Raw genomic sequence first — 11906 nt, forward strand, 5'->3', positions numbered from 1 at the left:
GCTGGCAGGGTCTGAATCAAACCCAATGTCCAGTGGGATTGATCTTTTTGATCCACTAGTTTGTTTCAGTAGTTGAATTCTTTGACGTATTGTTGATTTCAACATTTTTCATTTTCAACAAATGCACTGGGTTGGTTGAAAAGTGATACTAAACTTACATACCATGCACTATATTGACATAGTGGAATAATTTGTATTTATTTAAATATATATATATACACTGCTCAAAAAAATAAAGGGAAAACACTTAAACAACACAATGTAACTCCAAGTCAATCACACTTCTGTGAAATCAAACTGTCCACTTAGGAAGCAACACTGATTGACAATTAATTTCACATGCTGTTGTGCAAATGGCATAGACAACAGGTGGGAATTATAGGCAATTAGCAAAGACACCTCCAATAAAGGAGTGGTTCTGCCGGTGGTGATCACAGACCACTTATCAGTTCCTATGCTTCCTGGCTGATGTTTTGGTCACTTTTGAATGCTGGCGGTGCTTTCACTCTAGTGGTAGTATGAGACGGAGTCTACAACCCACACAAGTGGCTCAGGTAGTGCAGCTCATCCAGAATGCGAGCTGTGGCAAGAAGTTTTGCTGTGTCAGTCAGCGTAGTGTCCAGAGCATGGAGGCGCTACCAGGAGACAGGCCAGTACATCAGGAGACGTGGAGGAGGTCGTAGGAGGGCAACAACCCAGCAGCAGGACCGCTACCTCCGCCTTTGTGCTAGGAGGAGCAGGAGGAGCCCTGCCAGAGCCCTGCAAAATGACCTCCAGCAGGCCAAAAATGTGCATGTGTCTGCTCAAACGGTCAGAAACAGACTCCATGAGGGTGGTATGAGGGGTCGACGTCCACAGGCGGGGGTTGTGCTTTACAGCCCACCACCGTGCAGGACGTTTGGCATTTGCCAGAGAACACCAAGATTGGCAAATTCGCCACTGGCGCCCTGTGCTCTTCACAGATGAAAGCAGGTTCACACTGAGCATGTGGGGCCGCACAGCCCTCCATGTGCTAGCCAGAGGTAGCCTGACTGCCATTAGGTACCGAGATGAGATCCTCAGACCCCTTGTGAGACCATATGCTGGTGCGGTTGGCACTGGGTTCCTCCTAATGCAAGACAATGCTAGACCTCATGTGGCTGGAGTGTGTCATAAGTTCCTGCAAGAGGAAGGCATTGATGCTATGGACTGGCCGCCCGTTCCCCAGACCTGAATCCAAATGAGCACATCTGGGACACCATATCTCGCTCCATCCACCAACGTCACGTTGTACCACAGACTGTCCAGGAGTTGGCGGATGCTTTAGTCCGGGTCTGGTAGGAGATCCCTCAGGAGGCCATCCACCACCTCATCAGGAGCATGCCCAGGCGTTGTAGGGAGGTCTTACAGGCACGTGGAGGCCACACACACTACTGAGCCTCATTTTGACTTGTTTTAAGGACATTACATCAAAGTTGGATCAGTCTGTAGGGTGGTTTTCCACTTTAATTTTGAGTGTGACTCCAAATCCAGACCTCCATGGGTTGATAAATTTGATTTCCATTGATCATTTTTGTGTGATTTTGTTGTCAGCACATTCAACTATGTAAAGAAAAAAGTATGTAATAAGAATATTCCATTCATTCAGATCTAGGATGTGTTATTTTAGTGCTCCCTTTATTTTTTTGTGCAGTGTATATATATATATATATAAATGTTTTTATTATCTACAATGCCATTCATACAAAACAAACCATTTCCAAACAAACTCAAATATAGGCATTTTTAAATTCAAAACTAAACTAAATGTCATGCCCTGACCATAGTTTGCTTTGTATGTTTCTATGTTTTGTTTGGTCAGGGTGTGATCTGAGTGGGCATTTTATGTTGGATGTCTAGTTTGTCTGTTTCTGTGTTTGGCCTGATATGGTTCTCAATCAGAGGCAGGTGTTAGTCGTTGTCTCTGATTGGGAACCATATTTGGGTAGCCTTTTTTTGTCATTGTGGGTTGTGGGTGATTGTCTATGTCTATGTTAGTTGCTTGTGTCAGCAAATTTTGGGATATAGCGTCACGTTTTGTATTTAGTGTTCAGTGCTTTCTTTAATTAAAATATCATGAACACATACCATGCTGCGCTTTGATCTATTCCATACGACAATCGTGACACAAACCCAATAACAAAAAACTCAGGGGAGCATCTTCCCTCCCCTTCATGCCTACAAACTACATCTCTAAAGCCCTACCTTCCCCTATCTCCCGTCCCTAATCTATCCCCTTAAAACATCTAAATTAACCCCAGCCCTAAACCACCCTTCCACCTCTCCCGAGCAGCATGCTGCCCCCACTTCCCCTCCTCCCTCTTCATCCTCCCCCTCAAATTTCCTTCCAACCTCCTCACAATCCCCTCCACCCCCCAATCTCTCTGTCTTTACCATGTCCTGCCTGGCTTCCCACAGTCCCCGTTTAAAGAGGCTTATGAGAAGCCAGAGCTGAAACCTGTCCCTGACCGTCCCCCTCACACTCCCTACACCTCTCTCTACCCTAGCCCAAGTTAAAACAAAATTCCCTTTCACCCACCTAACAACAGCCGTACCCTAGCCCATACTACTAGTCCCAAAAGGTGTCTCCTCCCCGCCACAAGATGGTCTTGGACAGGTGGGGGATCGCGCCAAGCTATGCCTGTACATGATGGAACGTACCTGCAAGCACTTGAAGATGGCTCAACCAATTCAGGTCCTTGAGCTTGTTGTCCATTCCTTACCTTAACTAAATCCCACCACTCTAACACCCCCTCACACATGGACCGGAGGCCTTCAATCCCACGAAACAAACCAGTAAATGCTTCAATGAAAGCTCATACAGCACATCCCGATCTAATTTCCAGTACCCCCTACCGAAGAGGCAGACTGGTGACCTCACCTGCAGGAGCACCCCGTCGTGATCCGAAAAGAAAACAGGCAACAGCTGCCTAGACAACTGACCCAAGGACCTAGACAGAAAAATATTGTCAAGCCCCCGCGCAACCCCCCGGGAGTTGCACCAAGTGGAACCAGCCATTGTCGGAGTAGTGTGCAGGCCTCCATCAACCAGACCATGGCAAGCCATTAGCCCGCTGATGGCGCCTGCACTGCTATCCCCCCCTACCCCTAAATCTAAATTAAAATCCCCCCTATCACAACTTGCCTATTTGTGGCGCACAGGGGCGCCAGACAGTCCAACATCTCCTTCCTGTCTGCCGCCAGTACACCCTCACTAATCTATATCTGCAATCCCTTAAGGTGACATACACCCCCAAAACCCTCCCCAATATGAAACAAACTATCTTAAAATTACAAAAGGTTGCAGCATATGTTGTGTAAATGTCTGTGTGTGCAGCTAGACCGGCCAACCAGCCAGGTAGAAAATTGGCAGAAAAAAGTAAAAAGACGGACATCAGAGTATTTGTCAGTACACCAAAACGCAAAGTAGGAACTCTAGTAGCCTAATATCTCAAAGACTAGTAGATAAAATGTTCATAAGAAAGAAGTGAAATGCTAATGGAAATGTTTCACAATGATGTCATTAGGCAGAGCAGGCAACAGGTGGCACACAGACAGCAGAGCTGGGGACAGACTGGCAGAGACAGGGAGTCTCAGGTAAGATTGTTGAGTCTTTGGCAACATTATAATCCATCAATAAAAGGAGTGTTGTGTTTTCACTGTAGCCAAGGGTTTTCAAGCCAGCCATCTTTTGGCCAAAGAGCAGATGCTGACTTCATTAGTGCAGGATTTAGGCCATTGAAAAATTCACAGCACATCAAAACTGCCAAACCCACCGCCACTTTGTAACTGTAGCAGCACACCAGCTAAATCCAATCAGTGTCCAGTTATCCAGTGCGTGGGGTAAACAGCAGGAGGACGCAAGGCATTGCTTGATGAAAATTGTTAGTTCGGTGCGGCATGTAGTAAGACAGGGACAAGCCTTTAGAGGCCACACGGATGACAGTGGGAATTTATACCAGCGTTTGAAACTTAGGGCAGAAGAGGATGATCCCATTTTACTGAAGTGGTTAACAGAGCGTACCACAATGTACACAGGCCCCAAAGCACAGAATGAAATTCTGAACATCATGGCCAATACAGTCATTCGAGGTATTGCAGCTGAGATTAGGTCTCTTTCGATTGTACAATTTTCATTAATTGTTGATGGTACTCAAGATGTCTCTGGTGCTGAACAGGAGAGTGTCTGTCTGCGTTATGTTGACCATGACATTGTCCCTCACGAGGAGTTTATTGGGCTATACAGGGTGTCGGAGACAACAGGCGAGGGCATTGCGAAAGTGGCAACTGATGTGTTGTTGAGACTCAATTTGCCCATGTCTGGCTTATGTGGGCAGAGTTACAATGGTGCCTCAAACATCGCGGGAAAATACACAGGTAATTGTGAGGAGGCAGCAACCATTAGCCCTCTATGTCCATTGTGGAGCACACTATGTGAATCTGATTACACAGGCTGGCTGCTCAGCCTCCCCACTGATCCGGAATTCCCTTTCCTGGGTCCATCAGTTAGGTGTCCTCTATGGCCAGTCAGGAATGTTTAAGAGCATGTTTGAATCAATTGCCACGTCCAAAGATACATTTACATTTACATTTAAGTCATTTAGCAGACGCTCTTATCCAGAGCGACTTACAAATTGGTGCATTCACCTTATGACATCCAGTGGAACAGTCACTTTACAATAGTGCATCTAAATCTTAAGGGGGGTGAGGGGGATTACTTATCGTATCCTAGGTATTCCTTAAAGAGGTGGGGTTTCAGGTGTCTCCGGAAGGTGGTGATTGACTCCGCTGTCCTGGCGTCGTGAGGGAGTTTGTACCACCATTGGGGGGCCAGGGCAGCGAACAGTTTTGACTGGGCTGAGCGGGAGCTGTACTTCCTCAGTGGTAGGGAGGCGAGCAGGCCAGAGGTGGATGAACGCAGTGCCCTTGTTTGGGTGTAGGGCCTGATCAGAGCCTGGAGGTACTGAGGTGCCGTTCCCCTCACAGCTCCGTAGGCAAGCACCATGGTCTTGTAGCGGATGCGAGCTTCAACTGGAAGCCAGTGGAGAGAACGGAGGAGCGGGGTGACGTGAGAGAACTTGGGAAGGTTGAACACCAGACGGGCTGCGGCGTTCTGGATGAGTTTAAGGGGTTTAATGGCACAGGCAGGGAGCCCAGCCAACAGCGAGTTGCAGTAATCCAGACGGGAGATGACAAGTGCCTGGATTAGGACCTGCGCCGCTTCCTGTGTGAGGCAGGGTCGTACTCTGCGGATGTTGTAGAGCATGAACCTACAGGAACGGGCCACCGCCTTGATGTTGGTTGAGAACGACAGGGTGTTGTCCAGGATCACGCCAAGGTTCTTGGCGCTCTGGGAGGAGGACACAATGGAGTTGTCAACCGTGATGGCGAGATCATGGAATGGGCAGTCCTTCCCCGGGAGGAAGAGCAGCTCCGTCTTGCCGAGGTTCAGCTTGAGGTGGTGATCCGTCATCCACACTGATATGTCTGCCAGACATGCAGAGATGCGATTCGCCACCTGGTCATCAGAAGGGGGAAAGGAGAAGATTAATTGTGTGTCGTCTGCATAGCAATGATAAGAGAGACCATGTGAGGTTATGACAGAGCCAAGTGACTTGGTGTATAGCGAGAATAGGAGAGGGCCAAGAACAGAGCCCTGGGGGACACCAGTGGTGAGAGCGCGTGGTGAGGAGACAGATTCTCGCCACGCCACCTGGTAGGAGCGACCTGTCAGGTAGGACGCAATCCAAGCGTGGGCCGCGCCGGAGATGCCCAACTCGGAGAGGGTGGAGAGGAGGATCTGATGGTTCACAGTATCGAAGGCAGCCGATAGATCTAGAAGGATGAGAGCAGAGGAGAGAGAGTTAGCTTTAGCAGTGCGGAGCGCCTCCGTGATACAGAGGAGAGCAGTCTCAGTTGAATGACTAGTCTTGAAACCTGACTGATTTGGATCAAGAAGGTCATTCAGAGAGAGATAGCGGGAGAGCTGGCCAAGGACGGCACGTTCAAGAGTTTTGGAGAGAAAAGAAAGAAGGGATACTGGTCTGTAATTGTTGACATCGGAGGGATCGAGTGTCGGTTTTTTCAGAAGGGGTGCAACTCTCGCTCTCTTGAAGACGGAAGGGACGTAGCCAGCGGTCAGGGATGAGTTGATGAGCGAGGTGAGGTAAGGGAGAAGGTCTCCGGAAATGGTCTGGAGAAGAGAGGAGGGGATAGGGTCAAGCGGGCAGGTTGTTGGGCGGCCGGCCGTCACAAGACGCAAGATTTCATCTGAAGAGAGAGGGGAGAAAGAGGTCAGAGCACAGGGTAGGGCAGTGTGAGCAGAACCAGCGGTGTCGTTTGACTTAGCAAACGAGGATCGGATGTCGTCGACCTTCTTTTCAAAATGGTTGACGAAGTCATCTGCAGAGAGGGAGGAGGGGGGGGAGGGGGAGGAGGATTCAGGAGGGAGGAGAAGGTGGCAAAGAGCTTCCTAGGGTTAGAGGCAGATGCTTGGAATTTAGCGTGGTAGAAAGTGGCTTTAGCAGCAGAGACAGAGGAGGAAAATGTAGAGAGGAGGGAGTGAAAGGTATACCAGGTGGTGATACAGCCCGACAGCATGCTCTCGATTGTGCATCTGTAGAAGTTTGTGAGTGCTTTTGTTGACAAGCCGAATTTCTTCAGCCTCCTGAGGTTGAAGAGGCGCTGCTGCGCCTTCTTCACGATGCTGTCTGCTTTCAGACATTTCAGAAAAGACTAGATCTCACAATCCATGGCTTAGGAGGCCAGTGTCTAAGGCCACTGGGGTTCTTTGTAATCAATATGACCAACACGAACTGATGGAAGAGGTAAAAAAAATGTATAATGGCAGTTACACATGGAATGAAACTATGCATTTTTTTAAATATTTGTTTGCACTTCAATGCTAAAAAAGCTGGTTAGCAGGAAAACCTTTTGATCCATCAACCTCTGGATTATGCACCCAGCACACTTCCGCTGCGCCACTCTGCTTTCAGCCATTTCAGAAAAGACTAGATCTCACAATCCATGGCTTAGGAGGCCAGTGTCTAAGGCCACTGGGGTTCTTTGTAATCAATATGACCAATACGAACTGATGGAAGAGGTAAAAAAAAATTATAATGGCACTTACACATGGAATGAAACTATGCATTTTTAAAAATATTTGTTTGCACTTCAATGCTAAAAAAGCTGGTTAGCAGGATAACCTTTTGATCCATCAACCTCTGGGTTATGCGCCCAGCACACTTCCGCTGCGCCACTCTGCTTTCAGCCATTTCAGAAAAGACTAGATCTCACAATCCATGGCTTAGGAGGCCAGTGTCTAAGGCCACTGGGGTTCTTTGTAATCAATATGACCAATACGAACTGATGGAAGAGGTAAAAAAAATTATAATGGCACTTACACATGGAATGAAACTATGCATTTTTTTAAATATTTGTTTGCACTTCAATGCTAAAAAAGCTGGTTAGTGGAAATTGTTTTTGATCCATCAACCTCTGGGTTATGGACCTAGCATGATTCCGGTGGTCAACTATCTTTCAAACACCCCAGATGGGACTTGAACCCACAATCCCTGGCTTAGGAGGCCAGTGCCTTATCCATTAGGCCACTGGGGCACTTTTTGCTTTTTACATCCAGTACAAACTGATAGAAGAAGCAAAAACAATGTGTAATGTATGGCACTGACACATTCCCATGAAATTCCGCTTTCTTATTTCTGTTTGCGTTTCATTTTAAAAACAGACTGGTTAGCAGAGGATGGTTTCAATCCATTGACCTCTGGGTTATGGGCCCAGCTCGCATCCGCTGCACAACTCTGCTTTCAGCCACTTCAGAAAAGACTAAACATGTCATGTTTGTCATTTATTATCATGTCTTGTCCCTGTGCTCCCCATTCTATTCGTTTCCCTCTGCTGGTCTTATTAGGTTCTTTCCCTCTTTCTATCCCTCTCTCTCCCCCTCCCTCTCTCACTCTCTCGCTCTCTCTTCTCTCTATCGTTCCGTTCCTGCTCCCAGCTGTTCCTATTCCCCTAATCATCATTTAGTCTTCCCACACCTGTTCCCGATCCTTTCCCCTGATTAGAGTCCCTATTTCTTCCTTTGTGTTCCGTTCCTGTCCTGTCGGTTCCTTGTTTAGAATTCACCGTGCTGTGATTGTGTATCGCCCTGTCCTGTCGTGTTTTTTGCCTTCATCAGATGCTGCGTGTGAGCAGGTGTCTCTGTCAACTACGGCCTGCGCCTACCCGAAGCGACCTGCAGTCTGTGGCCGCTTCTCCTGTTATTCCCCTCTACAGACTAGAGGATTTCTGTTATTCCCTGTTTGGACTTGAATAAACTCTGCTTCTGTTAAGTCGCTTTTGGGTCCTCTTTCACCTGCATGACAGAAGGAACCGACCAAGGAATGGACCCAGCGACTTCAGACGCTCGTTACACTGCCGTCAAGATCCAAGGAGCCATGCTCGGCAGACACGAGCAGGAATTGTCTGCTGCTCGCCATGCCGTGGAGAACCTGGCCGCTCAGGTTTCCGACCTCTCTGGACAGTTCCAGAGTCTACGTCTCGTGCCACCTGTTACTTCCTGGCCTGCCGAGCCTCCAGAACCTAGGGTTAATAACCCACCTTGCTACTCCGGGCAGCCCACTGAGTGCCGCTCCTTTCTCACGCAGTGTGAGATTGTGTTCTCTCTCCAACCCAACACATACTCTAGAGAGAGAGCTCGGGTTGCTTACGTCATTTCACTCCTTACTGGCCGGGCTCGAGAATGGGGCACAGCTATCTGGGAGGCAAGGGCTGATTGCTCTAACAAGTTCCAGAACTTTAAAGAGGAGATGATTCGGGTTTTTGACCGTTCAGTTTTTGGTAGGGAGGCTTCTAGGGCCCTGGCTTCCTTATGCCAAGGTGAACGGTCCATAACGGATTATTCTATTGAGTTTCGCACTCTTGCTGCCTCTAGTGAGTGGAACGAGCCGGCGCTGCTCGCTCGTTTTCTGGAGGGACTCCACGCAGTGGTTAAGGATGAGATTCTCTCCCGGGAGGTTCCTTCAGATGTGGACTCTTTGATTGCTCTCGCCATCCTCATAGAACGACGGGTAGATCTTCGTCACCGGGCTCGTGGAAGAGAGCTCGCATCAACGGTGTTTCCCTGCTCCGCATCGCAACCATCTCCCTCCTCTGGCTTTGAGACTGAGCCCATGCAGCTGGGAGGGATTCGCATCTCGACTAAGGAGAGGGAACGGAGGATCACCAACCGCCTGTGCCTCTATTGCGGAGTTGCTGGACATTTTGTTAATTCATGTCCAGTAAGAGGCCAGAGCGCATCAGTAAGCGGAGGGCTACTGGTGAGCGCTACTACTCAGGTCTCTTCATCTAGATCTTGTACTACTATGTCGGTCCATCTACGCTGGACCGGTTCGGGTGCTACATGCAGTGCCTTGATTGACTCTGGGGCTGAGGGTTGTTTCATGGACGAAGCATGGGTTCGGAAACATAACATTCCTTTCAGACCGTTAGACAAGCCTACGCCCATGTTTGCCTTAGATGGTAGTCATCTTCCCAGTATCAAATTTGAGACACTACCTTTAACTCTCACAGTATCTGGTAACCACAGTGAGACTATTTCTTTTTTTGATTTTCCGTTCACCGTTTACACCTGTTGTTTTGGGTCATCCCTGGCTAGTATGTCATAATCCTTCTATTAATTGGTCTAGTAATTCTATCCTATCCTGGAACGTTTCTTGTCATGTGAAGTGTTTAATGTCTGCCATCCCTCCCGTTTCTTCTGTCCCTACTTCTCAGGAGGAACCTGGCGATTTGACAGGAGTGCCGGAGGAATATCATGATCTGCGCACGGTCTTCAGTCGGTCCCGAGCCAACTCCCTTCCTCCTCACCGGTCGTATGATTGTAGTATTGATCTCCTTCCGGGGACCACTCCTCCTCGAGGTAGACTATACTCTCTGTCGGCTCCCGAACGTAAGGCTCTCGAGGATTATTTGTCTGTGTCTCTTGACGCCGGTACCATAGTGCCTTCTTCTTCTCCGGCCGGGGCGGGGTTCTTTTTGTTAAGAAGAAGGACGGTACTCTGCGCCCTGCGTGGATTATCGAGGGCTGAATGACATAACGGTTAAGAATCGTTATCCGCTTCCCCTTATGTCATCAGCCTTCGAGATTCTGCAGGGAGCCAGGTGCTTTACTAAGTTGGACCTTCGTAACGCTTACCATCTCGTGCGCATCAGAGAGGGGGACGAGTGGAAAACGGCGTTTAACACTCCGTTAGGGCATTTTGAGTACCGGGTTCTGCCGTTCGGTCTCGCCAATGCGCCAGCTGTTTTTCAGGCATTAGTTAATGATGTTCTGAGAGACATGCTGAACATCTTTGTTTTTGTCTATCTTGACGATATCCTGATTTTTTCTCCGTCACTCGAGATTCATGTTCAGCACGTTCGACGTGTTCTACAGCGCCTTTTAGAGAATTGTCTCTACGTTAAGGCTGAGAAGTGCTCTTTCATGTCTCCTCCGTTACTTTTCTCGGTTCCGTTATTTCCGCTGAAGGCATTCAGATGGATTCCGCTAAGGTCCAAGCTGTCAGTGATTGGCCCGTTCCAAGGTCACGTGTCGAGTTGCAGCGCTTTTTAGGTTTCGCTAATTTCTATCGGGCGTTTCATTCGTAATTTCGGTCAAGTTGCTGCCCCTCTCACAGCTCTTACTTCTGTCAAGACGTGTTTTAAGTGGTCCGGTTCCGCCCAGGGAGCTTTTGATCTTCTAAAAGAACGCTTTACGTCCGCTCCTATCCTCGTTACTCCTGACGTCACTAGACAATTCATTGTCGAGGTTGACGCTTCAGAGGTAGGCGTGGGAGCCATTCTATCCCAGCGCTTCCAGTCTGACGATAAGGTTCATCCTTGCGCTTATTTTTCTCATCGCCTGTCGCCATCTGAGCGCAACTATGATGTGGGTAACCGTGAACTGCTCGCCATCCGCTTAGCCCTAGGCGAATGGCGACAGTGGTTGGAGGGGGCGACCGTTCCTTTTGTCGTTTGGACAGACCATAAGAACCTTGAGTACATCCGTTCTGCCAAACGACTTAATGCCCGTCAAGCTCGTTGGGCGTTGTTTTAATTTCGTTTCGAGTTTGTGATTTCTTACCGTCCGGGTAGCAAGAACACCAAGCCTGATGCCTTATCCCGTCTGTTTAGTTCTTCTGTGGCTTCTACTGATCCCGAGGGGATTCTTCCTTATGGGCGTGTTGTCGGGTTAACAGTCTGGGGAATTGAAAGACAGGTTAAGCAAGCACTCACGCACACTGCGTCGCGCGCGCTTGTCCTAGTAACCTCCTTTTCGTTCCTGTTTCCACTGCCTGGCTGTTCTTCAGTGGGCTCACTCTGCCAAGTTAGCTGGTCATCCCGGTGTTCGAGGCACTCTTGCGTCTATTCGCCAGCGCTTTTGGTGGCCGACTCAGGAGCGTGACACGCGCCGCTTCGTGGCTGCTTGTTCGGACTGCGCGCAGACTAAGTCGGGTAACTCTCCTCCTGCCGGTCGTCTCAGACCGCTCCCCATTCCTTCTCGACCATGGTCTCACATCGCCTTAGACTTCATTACCGGTCTGCCTTTGTCTGCGGGGAAGACTGTGAGAGCCGCCAATAAACGCAGGATTAAGAGTCCAAGGTATTGTTGCGGCCAGAGAGTGTGGCTTTCCACTCGCAACCTTCCTCTTACGACAGCTTCTCGTAAGTTGACTCCGCGGTTCATTGGTCCGTTCCGTGTCTCCCAGGTCGTCAATCCTGTCGCTGTGCGACTGCTTCTTCCGCGACATCTTCGTCGCGTCCATCCTGTCTTCCATGTCTCCTGTGTTAAGCCCTTTCTTCGCACCCCCGTTCGTCTTCCCTCCCCC

General features: G+C 48.9%; 1 non-coding gene across 1 annotated transcript; it reads right to left on the reverse strand.

Annotated features, from left to right (window-relative positions):
- Nucleotides 1-7562: 7562 nt before the first annotated feature.
- Nucleotides 7563-7635, reverse strand: trnar-ccu. The gene has a single exon. It is a non-coding gene; the product is annotated as a tRNA-Arg (tRNA).
- Between the last annotated feature and the right edge of the window lie 4271 nt (nt 7636-11906).

This window comes from Oncorhynchus gorbuscha, unplaced genomic scaffold, assembly GCF_021184085.1.
Source record: "Oncorhynchus gorbuscha isolate QuinsamMale2020 ecotype Even-year unplaced genomic scaffold, OgorEven_v1.0 Un_scaffold_428, whole genome shotgun sequence".
NCBI classification, from domain to species: domain Eukaryota; kingdom Metazoa; phylum Chordata; class Actinopteri; order Salmoniformes; family Salmonidae; genus Oncorhynchus; species Oncorhynchus gorbuscha.